The following is a 26515-nucleotide window of genomic DNA, read 5'->3' as shown; positions in this document are numbered from 1 at the left end:
AGGCACTAATATCTACCATTACCTTAATGGCACATTATGTTGGTCAGACCAATGAAGGTCATAATAGCAGAAGTCTTGGACTGGATTGTGGCCCACATGTGGAACAAAGGGTAGGAGATCAACCTTAAGAAAATTGAGGGTCCAGATTATACATTTAAATTTGGAGGGACACAGTGGATGGAAAAAATTCAGATAGTTTTATAATCTGAAAAAAAACTATTTGATGCTGGTCAGCACAACCGATACTAAAACTTGGTACTAGTGTAAGGTCTAACATAGTAAGCAACAATATGAGTCCTAGCAGAGTTGGCAGTTATATAGAGCCCCAAAGAGTAAGAAACATGGAGAGTCTTGACAATTATAGTATAAGCCCCCAAAGAGTATACAACCTTAGCAAAATGTTCAGTGTTGTTACACTAGTAGTAAGTAGTGTTGCTGGTAGGGTTTATGGAAAATTGTAACTTTGATGAAGACATAGCACAACGTTTGTCCTTGTTAAACAACAGCTTTTGTCATCATGCCCCTGACTATTGGGATGGATGAACTACTTCCCAGAAGTGGTATCTATGATGAACTGGTGCCACCCCAATTGTGAGGAAAGGTTTTATTAGTCCGGGGTTTCTTGAATCTGGTCTCTAGCAAAGTTTACTCAATAAGCATGAACTCCTTTTAAAAATAAATGGGGGGTCAGCTAGGACTAGCACTAGCCCTGAAATCAGGAAGATCTGAGTTCAAATTAGGCCTCAGACAATTAATACTTCTTAGCTATGTGCCTCTGGGCAAGTCACTTAATCCCAATTGCCTTAGCAAAAAAAGAAAAAGAAAAAGAAATAAATAGTTGAGGTTATCTTTCTCTTGTTCTTCCTTATTCCTTCCTCTATGAAAAACCTGGATCTTAAGATCTCTGCCCTTTTGAAAGATTTTATGTACCCTGAGAAAATGAGTTGGAATTTTTGTCTCCTGTTATGGTTCAGATAGAGGATTTGTAGTGGAATTTGGGTGGAAATGGGTAGAATTTAGGGGAGATATTTTGTTTCTTAATACCATAGGAGAAGTGCAGGTTGGTTAATCAAGGAACAAGTGAGTAAAGTACAAGGCAGGTTAAAATACCAACTCAGCCTTGGGATGAGTACATGAAACAGGTCCTTAGCTATCTTGTTACAAATGATCCTATCCAATGATGAAAAATGGTATCTAGGCCTGAGGAGCTATCCAAATTGGATGATATATATCTGATGTTGCTCTTATCACTATTACTTTACATTGAGGAAATTCTATTAGCTGCACCTGATATCATTCCTACTTTATGCACTATGATCTTTCAAGATCAGGGTTATGTTGTTTGTTGTCTTCATGTATTTATTTATCTTTTCTCTAGACAACGCTTCTCCTCTAGTGCTTCTTGTGCAAAGTTTTTCCCATTCTATAGATCAGGGTATTAGAATTTGAATCAATAATGTTTTTTCTGAAGATCTAATATATAAAAAGACCAGTTTATGAGGAATCAGGATTCCATCTTTCTTCTCTGATTGGGCATTGCCTCTGACAAATTCAAAGACAGATGGGACCCTTGTCTTCTTGAATTAATGTTGTATCCTTATTGATCCTTTTTTTATGGTTGGGTAAATTTCTCTGTTAAATAGTTTATGGTCCACAATTGTCTTATTGTGTTTTAGTACTGAACCTGAACCACTAAACTATCCCAAGTTAGACCTGATCTAGAACAATCTACTGGCCAAGCTTCCCAGAGGCAGAAAGCAATGTTGCTTCTGACTCAGGGATAAAACTGTCAAAGAAATAATTCAGTATTCTCAGTTTAACCAAGGCATTTTTATTACTTTTATTTAATAATGAGGTGATATGGTAGGGTTGTGGATTTAAAGCTAGGAAAATTCAAATTTTGCCTCAGATACTCAGTAAATATGTGGACAAATCACTTAACTTTGCCTATCCTCAATTTCCTTTTCCAAAAAATGGGAATAATAACAGCATTTATTTCACAGGATTGTTGTGAGGACCAAATGAAGCAACATTACATATATAAAGCATTTTGCAACCTGAAAGTGCTACCTGAGTGCTAGCTTAATTATTATTATTACTCACGTATGCAAAGGAAGAATTAGATTATGGATGTACTACCAAGTCTTACTAACCAAGTGGAACATGTCTGACCAGTTTCTAATCTTACAACTGGGTGGAAGAATCAGAGGAAAAATTGGGGGTTGCAGAGTTAAAAGATAAATATTGGAGTAGTACAACGATGGAGAAGGAAGTACAAAGTCAGGAGTTGGTGAAGGTTTAGTTATCAGGCCACAGTGACTTAGTAGTTATCAGACCATTTTAATAACAAATATTGTAAGCTGTGCAGCCTTTTCAGTGAGATCAATTTCTCTATACTGTAACAAAAAAAGGGCTAGGACTAGGGTCTTAGTTTCTCAGATCTCAAGGCATAAGTATGGAACATCCCATCTTCATACTGCTTGGAAATTTGTACTGGCTACAAGAATAGCCTTCATTGGGAAAATATTTTTACAGTCAAAGGTTCTGATAAGGGCCTCATTTCCAAAATATATAGAGAATTAACTCTAATTTATAAAAAATCAAGCCATTCTCCAATGAAAAATGGTCAAAGGATATGAACAGACAATTCTCAGATGAAGAAATTGAAACTATTTCTAGTCATATGAAAAGATGCTCCAAGTCATTATATCAGAGAAATGCAAATTAAGACAACTCTAAGATACCACTACACACCTGTCAGATTGGCTAAGATGACAGGAAAAAATAATGATGATTGTTGGAGGGGATGCGGGAAAACTGGGACATTGATGCATTGTTGGTGGAGTTGTGAATGAATCCAACCATTTTGGAGAGTAGTTTGGAACTATGCTCAAAAAGTTATCAAACTGTACATACCCTTTGATCCAGCAGTGTTACTACTGGGATTATATCCCAAAGAGATTATAAAGAAGGGAAAGGGACCTGTATGTGCACGAATGTTTGTGGTAGCCCTTTTTGTAGTGGCTAAAAACTGGAAACTGAGTGGATGTCCATCAGTTGGAGAATGGCTGAATAAATTGTGGTATATGAATATTATGGAATATTACTGTTCTGTAAGAAATGACCAACAGGATAATTTCAGAAAGGCCTGGAGAGACTTACACGAACTGATGCTGAGTGAAATGAGCAAGACCAGGAGATCATTATATACTTCAACAACAATACTATATGATGACCAGTTCTGATGGACCAGGCCATCCTCAGCAACGAGATCAACCAAATCATTTCTAATGGAGCAGTAATGAACTGAACCAGCTATGCCCAGAAAAAGAACTCTGGGAGATGACTAAAAACCATTACATTGAATTCCCAATCCCTATATTTATGCACACCTGCATTTTTGATTTCCTTCACAAGCTAATTGTACAATATTTCAGAGTCTGATTCTTTTTGTACAGCAAAATAACGTTTTGGTCATGTATAATTATTGTGTATCTAATTTATATTTTAATATATTTAACATCTACTTGGTCATCCTGCCATCTAGGGGAGGGGGTGGGGGGTAAGAGGTGAAAAATTGGAACAAGAGGTTTGGCAATTGTTAATGCTGTAAAGTTACCCATGCATATATCCTGTAAATAAAAGGCTATTAAAAAAAAAAAAAAAAAGAATAGCCTTCATTAAATCTCTTACATTTGTAAGTTTTATACATGTAGTCTGCTTTTCTCCTTGGGCAGCAGCAGTTATTTTTTCATAAACTACTCAATTCAAAGAATGTTGCCACTAAATGGAAATGTGATTAAGGAAGAATTTGTAAATTGTATTGTGAATATGTGTATGTAAATGTGAATAGGCCCTTTGAATAAGAACATTTGATCCATCTTCTTTGTTAGTTACTTTCTATGAATCCCAAGAGTAAATGACTCTTTTTGGAAAAAGGCTTTAAAATACTTGGAACCAAAAATGGGATGATTTTGAGATACCCTTTTTTCTTTGGTGTGAAAGGACAAGCCAGGATTGTAGTGGGAATGTTTTTTGTACATATATATATATAAATTATTTGGTATTTTATAATTTTGTAGCTTCTGTCTAATGTTCTCAAAGATGAGGTATGAGGGGCAACTAGGTGGTGCAATGGATAAAGCACCAGCTCCGAAGTCAGGAGGACCTGAGATCAAATTTGGTCTCAGAAACTTAACACTTCCTAGCTGTGTGACCCTGGGCAAATCACTTAACCCCAATTGTCTTAGCCAAAAAATAAAATAAAATAAAATAAAAAATTGAGGTATGAACAATTGATTCCTGGGAGACAATTCTCAGTGAAAAGAAACTACTTTGGTTTCAAAGTGAAAACCATAAATGGGAGTCTGAGAGTTGACTTTGGACAAACAAAGGCCATGGCTAGCTGCCTTTGGATTCAAAGAGCTAGAACTAGGCTCAAGATCCACATCCCACAAATGATTTTCTGAATAGTTCCCCCCCCACCCCCACTGTGTAAATTAGGACACTGCTGAGATTTAGGTCTATTGACATTCTAGTGACACTAACTCCTAGTATCGTATTCAGCCTGATTCAGCTTCTATTAAATTTCATGTCAGGGGACATTTTTCAATCCTTTATACACTGATAACTTTCTGAGGGTCTTAGAAGAATATAACTAAAACCAAAGCTGACCAGAAGACTATTTGGTGCTACTTTGTACCCCTTCCTTAATTTGTATTCATGATAGAAGGTTTTAATATCTAAATGTTAATGTCATGTCATTAGTGATGTTAGGGTGATAGATTTCCCTAGTGTTGAGATATCTTTTCATTGACATGCAATGGAAAGGACTCTACTCTTCAACATCTGCCACTATTCTGATGGTTTCTGAACCCCTTAATAATCAAATTATTGATCGCTAAATCAAATAATAAAAGCCTTTTTTTGTTTGTTTGTTTGGTTTTTCAACTGCTTGATGAATCAGAATTGAGAAGGCTTAGAAAAGACACTCATTGGATGATTTGGTACTTTTCCCTTCTCTGATGTTGAGCAAAAGTGGTGAAATGCTATTCACCTCCTGTGGGTGGGAGAGATACCTCAAATCCACTCTCCCCAAAAGTCACCATTAAGCCAAGAATGTGTATCCTGAATTTCTTGAAAAAGGGAGTAGTTGACTCTCTATTATATTTCCAGTCTTCATATACTTTTCTTTTATCCACATTCTATGATATTGTGATGCTGGCCTCTTTAGTATTCCTCATTCATGATAATACATCTCTCAACTTTGTACATTTTTATTGACTATCCATATACCTGGAAACTTCTCCATTCTTGTCTCCACCTCTTGGCTTCTCTGGATTCCTTCAAGTCCCAACTAAAAACCCCACATTCCCAAGAAACCTTTACCAGAGCCTCCCTTCTGAGGTTGCCTCTAATTTAGCTTGTGCATCTTTTTGTACATATTTGTTTATATATTGTCTCCCCCAATAAAACGTGAGTGCCTTGAATACCTTAATTGTTTTTATCACTTTTTTGTATCACTTGCATTTTGTACAGTGCCTGGCATGTAATAAACCCTTAACAAATGATTTTTGATGGGGCAACAAATGTTTGTTGATTGATAGGGAAAAGGTGGGTATGGAAGTGGCAATGATAAATAAAAAATATTCTGACCTCATCTTGACTAGGATTTCAAGGTATAAGAAAATTTATAGTGAGTTCTGGAAAGGGTAGTTTTAGAAACAATGCTGGAAGCCAGGATTTAGTGACTGCCAGAAAATGGAAGGAATAATGAAGAAAGAGATTTAATTTGAAAAGAAGTTTGTTAGTTATCGAGTAGATATTCCAGAGAGTGCAATAGAAAGGAGAGACAGATCTAAAAGAAGACATCATGGGGGTGAGGTTGAAGTACCTAAGAATAATAAAGCAGTCAGCTGAAGTTGGGGAAAGGGATTTGTTCATCTTTAGGCAGGAGCTTTATATCACTAGAAGTCAAAAAATATAAGGTGTTGGGACTATGATTCACCATTACTGAGTGAGTCCAGACACAATGTCAGTGCATGGAAAGAGGTCTGGTGAAAGAGGCAGGTGATTAGCTAGTTCAGAGGTGTGGAAGGAGGTAGTGTCAGCGTCAGTGGAATAAACAGCACCAAGGTCCCACCAGTAGCAGGCAAGTAGTATGCTGTGGTTAGGTAGTAACATGGACTTCAATGACATTGAATAAGGTTACCCTAATAGTAGTAGAATGGGCAATGACATTTGACTCTAGAAGTGTGAACACTGACATGGGCAATAGCAAAGGTAGAGCCAGTGTTGTATTTTACTCGTTGTTATCTGGAATGATGGAACCCATTCAAATTAATGCCAACACAGTACACAGTGGTCACTGGGCAGCTCCTCCCAAGGAAGAGCTTAGAGCACCATGGAACCTTAGCTATTGGAGATGGTTTGTTTTCTGGTAAAAGAGACTGTCTATATTTCCTCATTTCAAGAAATAGGATATTTACTCTACCTCCTACAATCACAGGGTTAAAGCAATTGGGAGAAAAAGAAATGTGGAAAATAAATAGATCCTAAGTAATAATGTTATAAAAAAAAACAAAAGAAAAAATATTGATGAAGGTAGTAAAAAAATGCACAGAAGAGAAAAGAAGAAAATTCAAAAAGGGACATAGACAAGCAGGGCAATGTTGGTACCATGGTGATAAATTTAGCATAAATTATAAACTCTAAACTATACATAACAGAGCTCTATAGTTTCATATAAAATCTTTTTTGCATGATTTTTCTTTGTATATGGAAGTGTAGATGTTTCTTGATATTTGTAAGAATCATAACAAAAAAGGAATTTTATTTTTAAAAGAAAATGAGGAATTGGATTAGAGACTAGACTCTTCTAGCATTAAATGTATGAAATTTTGTAAATAGTTGTTGCTCAATAAATGTCTCTTGATTAGATGACCCAGATGATTTTGTTTCTTTCCAATATAAGATGAGGAATCAAAAAAAAGGGCTCCACTCTTAGGTCTACTATATCTAAGTTATGTTATTTTGGAGCAAGTCACATATTGTCTCTGAACTTCAATTTCCTTATCTGTAAAACTTACCTTGCTTATTTCAGAATGCAAAAGTACTTAAACAATTTTAAAACCTCATACAATTATGCCAAAATACCCAAATTGTTCAGTGAACTCATATATTTGGAAGTTCATTTCCAGTATCCTCACAGTAGAATTTACAATTCATCTATATCTGCCCATCCCTATGGACTTTCATCTATGCCTTCTCATAAGCACAGAAAACCCATCCAAAGAATTGTATAATATTATTAGGCTCTGCTATTTGCTAATAAACTGAGAATAGAATTATAAAAGTATTCTGAAATTGTTACTTATAACATTGACTTCTTGTGGAAAAGTGTCCAGCATAAACTTTTTTTTTTTTCTGGACACCTTTCCAAAATCTTAAAAATCTAAAGCAAATTTTTCTAAAATACTGGTAGGAGTTTGGGGCTTTGGTTCCAGCTCTTATAATAATAATTATTATTACATCATCATCATCATAATAATAATAATTATTATTACAATGGACCTCAATTTGCTCCATTATAAAATGATATGAGTTCATTGAAGTTTTCAAGATTCTTTACAGTTCCAAGTTTCTATGATCATTATCAGATAAAATCAGTCTAGCACCAAGTTTTTGTTTTCTCTGTGATTGTTCAGTTGTATTTGACTCTTTCTGATCCCATTTGGGGTTTTCTTAGCAAAGAAATGGGGAGGCTTGCTATTTCCTTCTCCAGTTCATTCTCCAATGAGGAAACTGAAAGAATAGAGTTAAGTGACTTGTCCAGGATAACATGAGCTAATCAGCGTCAAAAAAAATGGGATCACATCCTTCTTGTGGCTCACAATCTACTGTTCCTTGGATGACATTGAACCAATAACTATAGGCTTCGTTTCTTCATATAAACATAAAATTCTGGACTGAATTTCTTAATATAAAACCCACAGAGTAGGTGTTATATCAATGTTAATTCCCCCCCTTCTGATTTAACTTTATAAAAAAAAGTTGTAGTAGATTATACCCACTACCTTTCTGAACCCAAGTCTTATAAAACCTATGATAAACAAAATCAAAGAGCATAAAAGATTTGCCTCTTTGTTTTCTAATAAAAAGTTATTAACTACTTAGAGTGTAAGATTCTTGCAAACAGGCCCTATTACAGTCTTGTTTTTATCTTTATCAATAGAATGATCAGTATTCCATCTCCTATTTGTACTGATCAATTGCATTTTCTGCATGTTTCTTTTCAGTTATCTTAGACTCTGAGGGGTTGGTGTTTTTTCAAAGATACTCACCAGTCTCTACCTGCTACTACACCTGAACTGATAACACTAATCATTTAGGAAAGTAATTTCCTAAGCAGCTGTAGCATTAATAACAAAAAGAAAGCATGCTGTATTTTTACCTTTGTCAAGGTTTTATTGACCTCAGTGTCACTGCTAATGACCCTGGTTGTAAGTGGAAACTCTGAAGGCTCCGATGGAGCTTCCAGTTTACCTGACCATTGTTTTCCTGGATCTAAATACACCCAGGTTCAACAATGAGTAAACACAAGAGAAATTAAAGCAATATATGATGACAGAACACATGTTGACTCATTGTGAAAAGGGCATCTTCTCTATATTTCCATTCAGCCATAGCCTACTAATTTTAGTAGAATGACGGCTAAGACTATGGAGCCTGCAATGGGGGCCTCAACACATGCTTTGGGTAATCATAGATGAAGGCCATACAATGGCATTTTTACTATAAATGCTATTATGAGTAATAAACTCAGGAAGATTTGTGTTCAAATCCAGTATCTAACTCTTGCTAGTTATTTAACCCTGGACAAGTCACTTACTTTGTCTTCCTCAGGTTCCCCATCTGTAAATGGCAACATTAATAGCAACTCTCTCCCATGGTGGTTATGAAGAAAAGGAGATAAAATTTGGAAAGTTCTTTGCAAGAAATAAACTGTTATGTAAATGTTAGCTATCATATATTTGTATATTAACTCTACATGTTAAATATGAGATTTTCATCATAGATATTTGAAACAAGGATTTTTTATCCATTGATTTTTAAATAAACCTTTTACATTTTATATAATTGAAACTATTTTATTTTATTTCTTATTTGGTTAAGTACTTTTCCGTAGTCACAGTTGTTAAAGATACTAAATTTTGTTCTCCTCTAATTTATTTATGTAATCTTTCACAAATTTTTCATTCATTTGATGGTAATTATGGTATATGTTGCAAAATGTTGATGTAAAAAGAATTTTTGTTAAACTGATTTTTGTTTTTTCCAAAAGATCTGACAGCACTGAGAGAAATCCTTTTCTCAGGAGTTTGTTCTTGGGCATATTGAACAGTGGGCACTGTTTGATTACTTCTAAATCTTGCCAATCTAATCTATGTCGCTTTCTGTTTTTTTTTTTAATCAGTATCAAATACTTTTGACAGTTATTGTTTTATAATACAGATTCACACATAGTTATGTTTATTTTATCATAAGAGGTGACATGATACAAATTAAAGGAATAAACAGATTTTGGGGAAAATCAGGAAGATTTCCTTGGGAAAAAGTAGCTTTGGGTAAGGTTTTGAAGGGGCAGGTACTCAGAATATATGGCCTAAGATATATATTTTTTTTATTATAGTAACTTTTTATTGACAGAATCCATGCCAGGGTAATTTTTTTTACAACATTATCCCTTGCATTCACTTCTGTTCCGATTTTTCCCTCCCACCCTCCACCCCCTCCCCTAGATGGCAAGCAGTCCTATATATGTTGAATATGTCCCAGTATATCCTAGATACAATGTATGTGTGCAGATCCAAACAGTTTTCTTGTTGCACAGGGAGAATTGGATTCAGAAGGTATAAATAACCCGGGAAGAAAAACAAAAATGCAAACAGTTTACATTCATTTCCCAGTGTTTTTCCTTTGGGTGTAGCTGCTTCTGTCCATCATTGATCAATTGAAACTGAATTAGGTCTCTTTGTCAAAGAAATGCACTTCCATCAGATTACATCTTCATATAGTATCGTTGTTGACGTATATAATGATCTCTTGGTTCTGCTCATTTCACTTAGCATCAGTTCATGTAATTCTCTCCAAGTTTCTCTGTATTCATCTTGCAGATCATTTCTTACAGAACAATAATATTCCATAACATTGGCCTAAGATATTTTGTTCAACTCTGAACAAAATGGAAAGGAAAGGAAAAAAGGAAGACATTCTAGGTAGATAAAATGGAATTTAAAATGAAGTGATTAGAAAATGTGTGTGTGTGTGTATATGTGTGTGTGTATTTGAAGTATAATCATAGGTAATAAAGGGCCTTGTCTATCTGATTAGAGAAAACTGCTTTTTCTTGAGATATGTGATGAAAATAAAAATTGAAAAACATTGTTTAATAGGTATGAATAAATGAATTAAATAATAGAAAAATAACTAAATAGCATGTTTATTAGTTGAATTGAGTCAAAGTGGTTTAATTAGCTAACTTGATTCATCAGAAGAAATGCTGTCACTCAAGGTAGATTTATAACAAATTCAAGCCTATGTGAATGACCATTTTGCAAAAGATTGCTGACTGTGCAACATTAGTTTTAGTGTCCCTTGGACTCACAAATCTCATAGTAACCTCCATTTTGGTAACACTTTTTAAAGACCTCTAATATGTTAGACTCTAATATGTAAAAGTAACGTTTGTTTCCTGTAAGTTTTCCTCCTCCCAGAGCTAGGTAGAGGCAGTCAGAAATGAACCTTTACTCTCACTCTTTCTATTCCATACTACATCTCTGTTGACTGAGTTCATACTTCACCCATATCCAGAGAAAATGATTTCAGAAAACTTTGTCAATTTTTTTATGAGATTATAACATCTTTTATTTAGAAGGTTTAAGAATCTTAATGTTTGATTTTGGTATTGATATGCAAATAGTGTAAGAAACAAAAGGCTATTACAAATAGAGACTAATTCATGCAAATATATTAGAGTCCTATTTGTCATTGCATTAGAAAGACATCCCTTTGTTAACATAGCTAAGATGTATCTTCAAAAATCACTTTCATCATGTGAAAATGTTGAGTGAAACTGACTCCTCAAAGGAAGTATTAAATGCAGTTCATTTATAATATTCAAGCCCATTCTCTCTTATCAAAAAGTAATATTGACTTGGTTCAAACAAAGAAATTATTATAGTCAAGGAATAAGTATTAACAAGATTATGATGAGTGAATTTTCTAATAACTTATCCTTTTATACTTGTGAATTTTAGCCCAAATTCAGAATAAATCACACTTAAACCAATGCTAAAAAGCAATGGAGTGGAAAACTGGATAAAATGCCTCACCTAGAGTCAGGAAGATCTGAGTTCAAGTGTGACCTCAGAAACTTAATGAAAAAAGTCATATAATTTTTATTTGCCTCAGTTTCTTCGTGTACAAAATGGGGTTAAAAACAGTCACCTCCCAGGGTTGTTACTCAAAAGTGTCTTACATATACACTTAACATAGTACCCAACATCATATTGCTATATAAATGCTATATGTCATTAAGAGATGAGAATCTGGTTAATTTTGAATGATCATTATTATTTTCCTTATCTATCTACCCACCAGAATTGTTATGAGGAAAGAATTTTGTCAGTTTTAAATTATTATCCAAATATAAGTTGTTGCTGGTATTGTTGTTGTTGATATGTGTAGACTGAATCAAATAAGGGTTAGGAGATATATAAACAGTATTATCCAATTGGCAATAGCATGGAGCCCCAGTAGGAATATAAGAAAACATCTACCCACATTATCTTACCATTTGCTTCTTGAGGCAATCCCATGATCTGCTTCATCACATGTGTCAACACTCTACACTCCAGACTTTAGATCTAGACATCTGTAATTTTTTAAACTGCATCCATTTTCTATTTCTTGGAGAAGTCAATCTACCACTAATTCTTTTAACTCCTACCCTAGAATCCAATTCAGTTAAATGGTGATTGGGTAATGTATAAACTTGTCCACTTAACCCCCTATATCTACTGGCTGTATCTAGATACCATACTATATATATTTCAAATATATATATATATTCTATTTAGCCTTTTACCTAGTTATTCACCTCATAACAAAACTCCTTGCTTAGGTCACTTCCTATATGCATTTTTGTGTGTGTATGTGTATGTGTGTGTGTGTAGCTTCTGTGCTTAGCATAGCACCTGGCACATAGTAAATATTCAACAAATGTTTTTTCATTCATTTTTTTTCATTCTTATTCTTAATAATGCTGGAATCATATAATTTATATAAATGTTATAATATGTCAAATTATGAATGGGCTACCATGGGAATAAAAGCAGTTGATGTGGAGGGTAAAGAGTGTTTATAGTGGATTATGTTTTGAATTGCCACTGCAGGAACAAGACTAAAACTAATTCCTTTTACCAGGTTCAATTCAATGCAGTATTTATTGAGTGCCTGCTATGTGCAAGGCATTGTGTTAGGTTTTCTCAGTTACCTGATGTGCTGCTAAGTGTTGAACTACTGATTGACTAAAAAACCAAAATATACTCATGACACACTTTAAAGTTTAATCTGCATTATCAACATTTTCTTCATCATTTTCTTAAGCTAGAAACCAACAAAATGATAGATCAAACTTTAATTTGTAGAGTTTATGGATTTTTTGAATATAAAGACTCACACTGAAAGTGGGACAATTGACTCTCATGAGCCAGTTTGAGCTGGCTCTAGCACTCCTCTGGATATAAAAAAGAATTAGACATGGGGGCACCTAGTTGATGCAGTAAATAGAGCACCAGCTCTGAAGTCAGGAGGATCTGAATTCAAATTTGACCTCAGACACTGAACACTTCCTAGCTGTGTGACCCTGGGCAAGTCATTTAAAAAACAAGAATTAGACATAATACTAACCTTTAAGGAATTTCTTTTTCTTGTTACCTTCTCAGTCAAAGAACACTATACAAGGGGAGTTTTCCTCTTACAAAAGAAAAAAAGAAGTATACTGACATTCTTTCTCTCATAAAACTTAGTACAGTTCCTTGAACATGAGAGACACTCAAATTTTTTCAATTTATTGAAAATAATAAATTCTATAGAGAAATAAGGCAAAACCTATATAAATTCACTTTCAATCAATGCAGTCCACCAAAAATGGGATTATCAATTTCCTTTCAATTCTTTGATTTATTCATATTTAGCTTCCTTCTGTACTCAATGAGTATACTTATACAAATCTCTCAATAAGTCCTGATAAAATGTAAACTTTATCTTTGTATTCTCAGCACTCAGCACTATGTTTTTTATATATTAAAGAATTAAGTGCATGTTAATTGATTGTTATTTATCTAACCTCTCTCATTTCTTTTTGTTGTTATGAGGTAATTGGGGTTAAGTGACTTGCCTAGGGTCAAACAGCCAGATTTGAATTTAGGTACTCTTGACTTTAGGGTCAGAATTCTATTTACTGGCACCATCCAGCCCCTCTCCTTATTTCTTCAAAAGGTAGAGTTTCTCTCCTCCACAATCACTAGCACAAGTAAGCAGATAATATTAAAAGATTACGGATGGATTTTGTTCTATGGGGAAATGACTTCAAGGCATGGAGCATTTGATTTCAGAAGATATATGGTGATATTTTGTGCTCAGTAAATTACATGTTGATTGTAATCTAGTCTATCTGGTATCCGATAGTGTTTGGGTCCCGGTTCTTAATTTTTTTTGTAAGAAGAGTAGACCCTTATGATTGAAATAAGAAGATATGGGACTAAGGACCCACCTTTTCTGTCTGTCTCTCTCTATTTTGTTTTCAGAAGTAGCAGGAGAGTTGTAGTTTGACCTAGTGATATTACAGATAATCAGATAATGTTTTGGCTTGTGCCTGAATTGGATTTAAGTGAGGCAGAGTTGCACAAAGCCTTTAGCCTCATTCTGACTTCCTGAGTTATCAGTCCAGTGGCAGGACAAAAATCAAGAGTAGTGATGGCCTGAGATGCATCTGATTACCTTGATTTTTTCCTGACCAAGCTGTAAGCATTCCACAGTGTTTGCCTTGGCCGTTTTTATAGCTGTTGCAACAAATTGTTTTCATATACTCTTTTCACTAGGGAAAGTTTTCATGTGCTTGGGGTAGACACTGTTCTAACTCACCAACAGGTTTGAGGCTTATTGGTTATACTCAATATAATTTAGCCTGTTTTCTTGAGATGATTTTTACTGAATTGTGGTTACTGGGTTGCTATAGCTTCTTAGACAAATAGGTAAGAGTAGAATGAATCACTGTTCACCAAAAGTGGATGAGTAACCCTGAAAAGGGCTCAGCAGCCCTCATACCAGAGGTGCTAGTCCTCCTGAATACCCATGTACCCCAGAAGGAGAGGAATAAAAGTGACAATGAAGAAGTATACACAATAGTGTATACAATTAGTGTATCCAAAAATACTCATTATGTATATTACATTGTATATACAACTATATACATTCATTTAATGTATTGTATTTCATACTAATAGTAAACCATATTGTTTACTATTATAATAGTATACCCAACTTAGATTCATTATCATTCTTATTATTCTCTTTAGATTTAGTCCAGGATAAAATAGGTTTGTAAAGTTGGGAAGCAAAGTGGTATATTGGAAAGAACATTGGATTTAGATTAAGACGACCTGGGCTCAAATTCTGCCTCTGCCTTTTCTTTTTTTTTTTTTTTTTTTTTTAATAATAGCTTTTTATTTTCAAAATATATGCAAAGATAGTTTTCAACATCATCCTTGCAAAATCTTGCATTCCAGTTTTTTCCCTCCCTTCTCCTCTACCCCTTCCCCTAGATAGCAAGTAATTCTATACATATTTCCACATTTATCATGCTGCACAAGAAAAATCATTTCAAAAAGGAAAAAATGAGAAAGAAAACAAAAAATAAGCAAAAAACAACAAAAAGGTGAAAATACTATGTTGTGATCCACATTCAGGAATGACAGTCCTCTTTCTGGATGCACATCTGCCTTTTATTTTCTGTGGGACTTTAGGCAAGTCCTTTCTGGGGCCCAGCTTCCTTATTTATTGTGAAGAGGTGGGACTACATGGTCTATGTCATCTCTTCTAATTCTAAACTATAATCCCATCCTTACTTTTCAGACAGGTGTCTAAATTTAAAAAACTAACCGTTTTTTAAGGTAGAAGGATCTTAAAAGGTCACTTACTCCATCTGTTTGCAATTGAAACCCACTTGTTCAATAGAGAGAGCATTCTCAGTAAAGGGAATGGTGTGATGAAAAGAAGATGTGTTAGGATCAGGGATCTTCCTTTTCCCTGCAACATGGCTTAGGCTGGTTTTCCCTGAAAGCTGGTAAAGTTGTCCTGGGACTTAATTGTCTCAATTGCCAAGACTAAAGTTGTGACTCCTTTGATAAATTATATTGGGGCAAAGTAATAATGGTAAAAAATAAAAGTTTCTTTTACTTGATGCTGTATGATTACAAATAATTTTCACATTTATTTAGTTACTTTATTCTCTGAGTTGATTAGCACAAAGTTTTTAAAAAATTAAATAGATTCAAAAAAAGTGACTCGTGCAAAGTCATACTTTTCGTTAAAAGCAGAGCTATGTTTCAAATGGAAGTCTTATAACTTCAAATACAATGTTCCTGCTAGGGCACAAAATAATTAAATGCTATGTTTGCTTTAATCCGGGATATGTTTTAAAAATTTCAGAATAATTGAGAACATTCAGGAGAATTTTGTTAAAAAAAAAATAAAACGCCAAACTGTGGAACATGCACATATTTATGGTCTCTAAGGATGAATCATTTTCCTTCCTCAACATCTGCTGAAAAAGAGGAACAAAAAGTCTCCCTCTGACTACTGTGCTGTTGAGTAGTTAAAATATGAACACATAAAATTCAATTGCAGAGAATGAAAAGGATCCTTTGTGACTCAGTTTTTCAAGAAAAAAATTATGGAATATGAACTTTTTCACATTCTAATCTCCATGTTAGTAGTAGCATTTTTTAAACATCTGACCCTAGCTTCCTCATACATGTACTAGAAACAGACTGTCATTGGGTAGTCTACAAATCATGTGAGAATATCCCATACGCCATCTTTTTTGTCACTACTTACATTGTTTTTAATTGATGATAATGCAACTTGTAACTTATTCCAGGATGGGACATGGATTAGGAAAGATGAACAGCTACAGCATGTTTCTCTGTATGTTACAACCAGACTGTTGTACTAAATGATTTATAGAGTTGTCACTCTAAGTCCTACAAAGATGGTCTTACATGGTTCTGATTGATTCTGATCTGATTCTGATCAATCCTGAGAGTCTGACCTTTCTGCCTCTACCAAAGGATCAATTTTCTCTATCTTCGATTCTGCCCCTATCTTGGAGTAAAACTAGAGAAATTGTTAAGACAAAACTTAGGTATGACCCATGTTTAGGATCTCCACAAAATATAGATAATGGTTTTTAAAAATGTACAATATACAACATAGATAATGGTTTTAAAAAATGTACAATATACAACATAGATAACAGACATGTCTTTCCTCTACCATGTAATATATGTAAGATGCAAAATTGGGGCATGAACAAAGAGAGACAACATAAAATGATAAAATGTCCATTATTCTCACAACATTTTCCTTCAAATTAAAGACAACTTTGTGGTATGGCTGCACAGATCTTTTATATTCCCATTAACTCCCACTGTCTGAGGAATACACCCACTCCATCTTACATAGTCAAGCAGAACAGTTTTCTTTAATACCTCAACTATAGGGTGATCCTAGTGATAATCATCTTTTCTGAGGGGCATACTCTTAAGGAAATCCACTTAGCTGGAACCTGAATTCTGATCTCTTTCCCACAAGACTGAACATCTGCTTATCAAGATTACTGTTTACTGACCTGTGGTAAAGAAAATAGAAGCCTTGAAATCACAAACACAAAAATCCTATTCTCTCTGTCCCTCCTCAGTCTTTTTGTTGGGTTTTCTGTAGACTTTGACACACTATAAAGAATCAAAATGCTCTGTTAGATTTTTCCAGAGGATTTCCCCAGTGGCAGCATCACAAATACAATATACAAAATACAGGCAACTTTTAATCATTTTTTTTTTTTCTGGTAATACAGCTTTAAGTAACCTACCCAGGATCATGTCAACTGTCAGAGGCTAAATTTGAACTCAGGTCCTTATGACTTCAGGGCTGGTGCTCTATTTAGTGTACCACTCAGATGTCCCAATCATTCCTTTTTACTACATAGAAAATGCATAGACAACAATTTATATTTCCATTATTCTTATGTCCTTATTTTTGTGTAGATCTTGTTGTTGTTTAGTCATTCAATCATGTCTAACTCTTTGTGATCCTATGGACCATACTATCCATTAGTTTTTCTTGGCAAAGATACTGGAATGGTTTGCCATTTCTTTCTTGAATAATATATAGATATATTCTACCAAATTGGTGTTTTATGAACTGAAAGCAGCAGTGCTAGATTTGTATAAAAATGCTATTTCTTCTAGTTATTTTAAATTTTTCATTCAAGTATATTTTAGCAGGGCATTACAGTATACTATATAGTTATTGTTATATGAATATTCTTGGAAGCGATTAGTGTGTATGTTCTGATAGACTACTGATTCAACAAAAACAGCATGACATAATAAAGTGACTGATGCAATAATACACAACTTTAATATTTAATTTTCTTATTTTTAGCTGTCTTCTTGATGATCTACTGAAAAGCTTAGTGAATATCTATTCTTTAATTTTGTTGGAAATAATTTAATTTCTGTGTACCAGATAACATTCCTTTTTCTCTTTTAAGAACTTCCTCTAATCTCATTTCTTTCTACATTGACCTAATTGCTTGCTTTACAATGTCAATTTGACCACAAGTTTTCTCTTTCTCTGCCTCTTTTCTTACTTGAGACACATGAGATTGTGACACTTTTGACTAAGAACTTTGTCTTGAATGGGTTTTGAATCCAAAAATATTGAATATTTTTATAACATTTATTAAGAATGTTTTGTGTGGACTTGTGACTTCATTTTAGTATAGCACTCCCTGTATTGAAACTCTTTCTAGTGATAGAGATCCTCTACTTATTTAGAAGTTATTGTCTTGGAGAGTTGCCTGAGATACAGAGTTTAAATGAATTGCTCAAGGGCTTATAGTTAGTATGTGTCAGAAATAGTAACAGAACCCAGGTCTTTCAAGGTTAGTATTCTATTCCTATGCCAATGATCCATTCATTATCAGCATTTCCTCATTAGAAAATAGAAATTAAAACCAAAGATTTACATAAATTTTACCAATTTTCTTTAAATGAAAAGTAAATACACAGACTTTGAATTTATTTGATATTTTTAACTTCAATTGCTCTTTGCTAGTGTGCAGTATAGTTGGAAAAAACACTGTGGATGGGTTTAAATTCCACCTTTGACATTCATCACATGTGTGACCTTAATTTACCTCGGCCTCTTCACCTGTAAATAAGAGGAATTGAACTAGTTGTCCTCTATCAAAGAGGATGTGTGTTGAAGATGTGGGTTTCAGATGAAAGAAGAGGCAGCATTCTCATTCCCCATTTGTCTCATCTTATCTAGGTACAACCATAGAGATGCCTAAGATTTGTGAAATTCTCAGATAACTTAAAAAAAAGCCTTATTTAGTTCAATGTTACATTTCTCTATTAAATCTTTATTATTTGCATATTTATAACCTATGTCAAATTGCTTGCCTGCTCAATGAAAAGGAAGAGAACAGAATTTGAAATTAAAATTTTTTAAATGAATGCTAAAATTATTTTTACATGTAATTAGAAAAATATTTTTAAAAATTTTAAAAAGAAAAGAAATATGCTATTCAAATACTTAAAAACTAACAGGAGATAGTGGTTTATTAGAATTTATCTATCCTTGCCCATTCTTCTGATGGGGATGTTAATATATTAAAAAGCACCATTAATAGAAGAGAGAGGGAAAGAAGCAAATGCTATTTATATATTGTTCAAATGCTAAAAAAAAAAAAAAAAAAATTATTGCATATGCTAAAAAGAATTTACTCAAGTTCTTGATCCTTGAAGGGATAATTATTTACTGTATTTCTCATGGATAAACTGTTCCTTTTTGCATTTGTTTATTTATTCCTTCATTTCATTAGTTTTTATAGACAGCTAGGTCATGAAGAGATCAGGAAGACTCATCTTTGTGAGTTCCATTCTGGCCTCAGACACTTTCTAGCTGTGTGACCCTGGGCAAGTCAATTTAACCTTATTTGCCACAGTTTCTTATTTGTTAAATGGTCTGGAGAAGGAAATGGCAAAACACTCCAGTATGTTTGTCAAGAGATCCCCCTAAAATAGGGTGACAAAATGTTGAACATGACTGAAATGACTGAACAATGTGTAAGCAGTTATAAGAGTTACAAAGGCATTGAAATGTTAGTAAATGTTTAACAACTGCCTCTCCAAAACAAAACAAAACCTACTCCTGGCATTTTTGAGTATAATCTGCTTTGTTAACCTTTTCTCCATCACTTTCTTAAGTGTAGATAATAAATCAAATCAAAACAAAACAAAACCTAATAAATCAAGCCCTAATTTATGGTATTTGCATATTTCTGAAGTATAAATGCTGATGTTAACAAATTTAAAAGTTGGCTTTTGTGAGGCAGTAAAGCTGACTTGAGTCCACTTTGTATAAAGCTGAACACTACTACATTGTAACTTGAATGAACTCATAAAGAATGTACTAAAATGGAAACAGCAATGGATTTGTATTCAGTGAATATGACCTTAAATCTTCATCTTTGCTACTTATTACCTATATGATCTTGGACAAATCATTTACTGTCTTTAGTCATTAGTTTCATCATATGTAAAATGAGGATATGTCCCTTAAGGGACCTTCCTGCTTTAAATCTATCATCCCCATCCTGTGGGAGAGTAATACAATGTATACAAATAGCTATAAGTACTGAACAGGACTTATTAAAAGAAATAGAATATTTCATCTGGAAAAGAATTTTTTTTTGAGGGGAATGTTGTTTATAGGAAAAAATCACAAACATATACTATTTGAAGGGCTGTAACAAAATAGAGGGTTTAATCTTGTTTTTGCCTAGTCTCAAAGGGCAGGTCTAAGAGCAGTGGGTAAAAGTTTCAGAGACCAATTTAGACATGATATAAGGAAAAAATTTTTAATGATTTCTCCCTTATTAAATTATGTGCTTTTTAAGGGCAGGGACTATCTTTTGCTTTTTTTTTTTGTATCCTCAGCATTGTATACATTTTATTAATTTATTGAACAATTAAAATTATTAAAAAATGGCATGGTCTTTCTTAAATTCTACTTGACTAATAAACCTAGCAAATTCTACCTCATCAGAATTTTTTCAATTATAGCTTAGATGATCATTTGTGGTTAGATTAGGCTACTGAAGATCCTTCCAACTTTAAAATGTGGTGATTTTCTGAGAAATATAAACAATGTTCAATAAGTTTTTGGGGTAAGGGAAAGTAATTTTTGACAAGAGTAATTGAGGAAAATTTAATAGAGGAATATGAACCTCACTTTAAAGGATGACTAGGCACTTTTCTCTTTACATGGTCTTAAAATCTTAAACTTAAGAAAAAAAATTAAATCTAGTAAGAAAGCTAATAAAGTCAAATTATATGGGAAAAGTGAGAGATAAGTGCCTTGCTTTTTAGGGGGGAAAAACACATACATAAGGGGTAAAGGCCATATTGTGCCCCAGATCTGTAGCTGGTCTCATTGGAATTGTATAATTTTATAATAATGTCTTAATTAGTTTTATTAATTACTTTATGAGAAGCACAAAATAGTATATTATGTGATAGCATATTTGTGAATTAAACATTTCTTTCTATTGCTTTTTGTATTATTAATCTATTTCATAAAAAGGTGGCAGCTAATTAAAACAGATGAATAGTTTTTAAAAGGTACTGCAAAAAAATCATGCACACACTCCTTCCATTTTAATGTTGGCTTGTAATCTTTTGAAGTTGAAGGTGAAGGCTCTATTGTTCATACAAAAGCTGACTGAAAATTTCCAGATTATATGGCAAGAGAAGATTATATCCCAGAAATTCAAGGATGTCTTCATTGTCCATCTCTATAAAGGTAAAAGGTAATAGCTTGTCCCATGACAATCATAGGGGAGTCTGTTTTAGTCATTACTGGCAAGATTTTTGCCAGAATCCTTCTTAATAAGTTTGATCCTACACCTGGAAGAAGATCATCTACCTGAGATGTAGTGTGGCTTCAGAAGAAGTGACTATCGAGGAATAATCAATATGGTGTTTGCTGCCCCAAAACTCCAGGAGAAATGCCTGGTCTGTAGAAAATATTTGTACTTCTGACCAAGGCTTCTGATACAGTCAGTCATGAGGGCTTATGGAAAATTATATAAAATTTGGTTGCCCAGAAAAGTTCATCAGTATTGTACATCAATTTCATGATGACATACGTGCTCAAGTTCTAGACAATGGAAAATGCTCTTGTCCATTGGAGTCACCAATCGATTCACAGTCACCAATGGAGTGAAAAAGACTGTGTGCTTATTTCCATTTCTTTTCTTTTTTTTTTTTTTTTAGCATGATGCTTTTAGCTATATGTCAAATGCCTTCAATGAGGACAAACAGCATTAAGGTCAGCTATCACACTGATTATAAAATTCTTCAAATTACTTAATAGGGAATGAAAAAAGAAAGTCAGGAATATAGGGAATTTAATTTTAGCCATGTCCACAAGGAAGAAAGTAGTAGTGGGGCTAGGGAGGAGATTCCCAGTGATGGCTTCATTAACCTTAGTAAACTTATAGACTAGGTGGCTGGGAGTATACCAGTCAAATCACTTTTCACCATTCCATACTAAACAACAAGTGAGCTTGATCAATAAGCCCAAATCATTATATTTAAAGTAAAATTCTGAAGTGCTATTACATTTCTGGCTTTAACAGCCTTCCTTTAGTGCCTTTACTGAGAGCTAGCTTGACACAAAACACAGATAACAATAATAAAACAAAAAATATAAATTAATGGTAAAGATTAAAATAGCGTAACCAAACGAGGAAACATAATAAATTGCAACTAATGAATCTCTATTTAAGGACTTTTTTTTTTTCATGTGAGAGGAATGTTTCTGAACAGTTCTGTATCATGTAGCCTTCATATTTTAATTCCCTGTAGCATTGGTCTCTGTTATCAAGCCTAAGGATCTCTTCTTAATCTTTCTCATACCCACCCCTGATCCAACCTAAAATTTCCCTGCCCACTCCTTGGCCATACATATATTATTGTCTTGGTGAATATTTGTCGATTGAGAATATGTATGACTGGATATGAGCCCCTTGCAATAATTCCCTGCTCCCCAAGGGTTGGAAAACCACAGTATAGGAATCATTGTCCTGTGGCATTTTACTGAAAAATACAACTTCCTGCATGAGCAAATAATGTTTGAATTTGTGCTACTCAGTCAGCTAAAAAAATGCAACATTTACACAGATTTCATTTCTGGTTCTATCTTAGGGAATTATAAAATCATTACAAAAATATTTGTGATTGTCTTGCCTTTTGCATCTGTTTTTTATAATTTTTTCCTCCTTTAAAGTGCAAGACCTGTTGCTTCCAAAACAAAAATTTAGCACACTTCTTATACAGTCTTGTAAATTCTAGACACGTGAAATCCATATATATCTTTATCTCTCTATTCCCATTTTCCTCCTTTCCAAAGTAGGGGTGAGTCTGTTTTTGGTCAAGGTCAATCTCTTTACCTGTGCCCTTTATTCAATTCCCTTTCTTTTCCAGGAGCTTGACCTATTGATCAGGTTGTCACTCTCATCTTCAGTCTTTATCTATGGATCTTTCCCAGCTGTTTATAAACATACCTAATTAAATTCTAGTTTTAAAACATCCTCACTTGACTATGCCATCACTATAGACATCATTCAATATTTCTTTACCCTTTCATTCCCAATCTTTTATAAAGAATTTTCCTTATCAAACACTTATTTCTCAATTATTTCATCTCACCAGTCAACTGAAATTGTTCTCTCCAAGATTACTAATGATCTCCTAATTGCTAGATCTGATGACATTTTCTCAGTTCTTATTCTCTTTGACCTTTCTGTAGCTTATTATATTATTGATCACCTGATCCTACAGACATTTTCTTTCCATTGCCTTATTTTTTACATTACTTTCTCCTGTTTGACTATTACTTGTATGTCTACTTTCTCTCAGGCTTCTTTGCTGAATAATCATTCATCTTCTAATCTAGGCACATTACTAAGATATATAAAAGGTAAAAATAAAAAGTCTGTAAAAAGGAAGAGAGATATAGAATGACAGTTCAAAGGGATGACAGGTTTTTGTTTTTTTTTTTTAAGATGAGGGAGATCTGGGCATGTTCATAGGCAAAAGGGAGGAAGCAATAAGAGAATGAAATTTAAGGAAAGGGAAATTATCAAAGGGGAAACTTTCTGGAATAATAAGAAGATATGGGATCAATAGCACGAGTAGTAGATCTTAATATTATCAAAGATAAGTCCCTCTGAAATTTCAACAAAAGAGGAAAAAATTGTGGATGATATTGAGGAAATTTGAGGCATAAAAATGCAGACAAAAGAGAATTCATTTTGGAAGGCCTTAATTTTTTTTTCAGTGAAAATGTGAGACAAAGTTCTTTGTTGAATATGAGGATTAAGAGGATGCGTGAGTCAAGGAGAGAAGGAAAGATTCTCAATTGATGCTGTAGGGACTGTAGGAGAAAGAAAATGAGAGAAAATAAGGACCTAGTTAAGATTGGAGAACATAACTTTATTTATTGATTGATTGATTGTTAAAACTGTTTATTTTCAAAACATATGCATAGGTAATTTTCAACATTTAGCTTTGCAAAACTTTGTGTTCTAAAATTTTTTTCCTTTCCTTCCCCTTAACTCCTCCCCAAGTAATCCATTTCTTTCTTTCTTTCTTTTTTTTTTTTTTTTTTAACAATTGTATACTATTTTTTATTTATATCTTAAAATTTAAAGTTTTCTGGGAACAAACTCTGTGAGGTAATGATGATTTTTTTTTATTAGACTTGAACCTATTTAAAAACCTCCGGGAAATCTCAATGCTTGTTTTTGGGGGGTAATCCATGAGCTCATTTTATTGAAAGCAGATGGACATGTTATATTCATAATGATCCAACATCTGTGCAATCTTTTCATGAGATACCCCGTGTTTATTCACTTTTTTTTTTTTCTAATTCTTCAGGATCAAATTTCCACCAGGTTTCAGGTTTGTGAAACTCCACTTGGTGTCCTTTGCCTATAGCCATTTCCACATATGGTTTTGTTTGCCAAGCTTGGGTATTAGTGTTATCTATTATAACTGGAGATCTTCCCTGATCAATAGTTTTCTCTGCTCTGCTCTGCTCTGGTTCCAGTCATGGGCATCACCAAGATGTGTAACATTACATAAGTACCCATTTTGATGCCAAAAATAATTATCAATGCTGAAGACAATTCCCCCACAATTCTGACCAAGCAGAACATGAGACATTGTTGTTTTCCCAGAGCCAGGCAGACCTCTTAAAAGAATAAGTAACCTCTTTAACTTTTCCTCTTGAAATTGCTGGTTTATAAGCCTGTCTGTTTTCTTCATCTGAAGAAAACAAGGGTCTTCCCAAGATTCTTCTCTTGTTTCACAAAAATCATTACTGTCTTGTTCATCTTGTTCATTGCAGTCATTTCTAGAGGCTTGTATGCTACTGTTCCTACCATCATAATCAGAATATCTTTAGTCTGATCAAATATTGGACAATTCCAATTTGTGTTTCCACTGTACATTTCCATTGTACATTTCACATAATTTAACATCTTGACTATGGAAAACATTTTGTGGTGGAGATGGAGAGGGATTAAATCTTTGAACATTTATATGATAATTGAACCCAGAAGGAAAAAAAAATATGAGGAATTAAAGAGGATTCCATTGGTTGCCATTTGGGCCTAAGGGAAGGAATTGGGTTGTTAAAAAAAAAAAAAAATGTAGCTTTCACTTGTCCATAAACTTCCTATTCAGTGTTCCAACCAACTGATTCATTACTAAAATGTTGCTCGTCACCAGGGGGTGAATGTATAGTACTAAATCAAATATCTTTCTTTTCTTCATCAGATTTTAAGTTGTCATTGTAATGACTTTGATAATATAAACTAAATTGTCCTGAGATTTAAATTCATGACAATTACCTTCCAAATCTTCTTTTTTACTCTCCAATTCCTGAATTTCTATGTAAAACTGAGATAACTCATTGTCTATATTCAGTTTATTAGAAGGGTTCTGTTTGTTTTCTAGTCCACCAGCAACTTTTTCTGTGTGATGTTTTCTTTTATCTCATTCATTTTCCTCAGGATTTTTGTAAATAGGTCCTAAGAATGCTTTACTTGTGCTATATTCCACTTCTCCACTAACTGGGATAGCTACCTTATGATTTCTTTCCATTCTAATTTCTTTACTATTTCCAGAAACACAAATATAGTTATTTCTAGATATTTTGCTGATGTTCATGGATCCTACTGTAGAATTTCATGCTGTAGGTCTTTTGAATGAAATGATTCAACAATATCTGGTCTTTTATAAGGGATTACATCTCTTAAAGGCTTCAACAAAGAGTTTTCAACTCTCCTGAGTTTTTCTATTTTGCTTGTCATCAAAGATGAATAAAGGTATCTAGTTATTTTCTGTTTTCTCTTAGAATCTGTGAAAATGCTCACCATCATCATGGAATATGGTAAAAATTTCTTCTCTTAATTTCAGTTTTTATTCCATGTTTCATTTGCTAGGTTTTTGTTTTTTTTTAAATCATGTCCCAAAGACAGTGTAATTTTCACAATAAGACATGTATGTGAGAAAAAGAAAAGCAAGTCTGGAAGGTCTCTGTCCACAGCCAGCAGTGTCTCAGCTCTCAAGTAAGATGACCAGTAATTCAATACATTAAACAGATACAATTCTTCTATACATATATCTACAATTGTCAAGATACACGAGAAAAACGAGATCAAAAAGGAAAAAAAATGAGAAAGAAAACAAAATTCAAGCAAACAATAAAAAAGGTGAAAATACTATGTTGTGATCTACACTCAGCCTCTACAATCCCCTCTCTTGGTGCAGATGGCTTTCTTCACCACAAGACCTTTGGAATTGGCCTGAATTACCTTGCTGTTAAAAAGAGCCATGTCCGTCAGAATTAATCATCGTATAATCTCACTGTTGCTGTGTACAATGTTCTAGTTCTACTTACTTCACTTTGCATCAGTTCATGTAAATCTCTCCAGGTCTTTCTGAAATCATTCTCCTGATTGTTTCTTATAGAACAATAATATTCTCTAACATTCACATATCATATATTTTTCAGCCATTCTCCAAAT

General features: G+C 33.7%; 1 pseudogene; it reads right to left on the bottom strand.

The window, feature by feature from the left end:
• Positions 1-24251: 24251 nt before the first annotated feature.
• On the bottom strand, positions 24252-25867 carry LOC100919839 (annotated as a pseudogene).
• Positions 25868-26515: the final 648 nt, after the last annotated feature.

Source organism: Sarcophilus harrisii, chromosome 1 (assembly GCF_902635505.1).
Source record: "Sarcophilus harrisii chromosome 1, mSarHar1.11, whole genome shotgun sequence".
NCBI lineage: Eukaryota > Metazoa > Chordata > Mammalia > Dasyuromorphia > Dasyuridae > Sarcophilus > Sarcophilus harrisii.
Note: the sequence above shows the minus strand (reverse complement) of the source record. Positions and strands in the feature narration are given on the sequence as shown.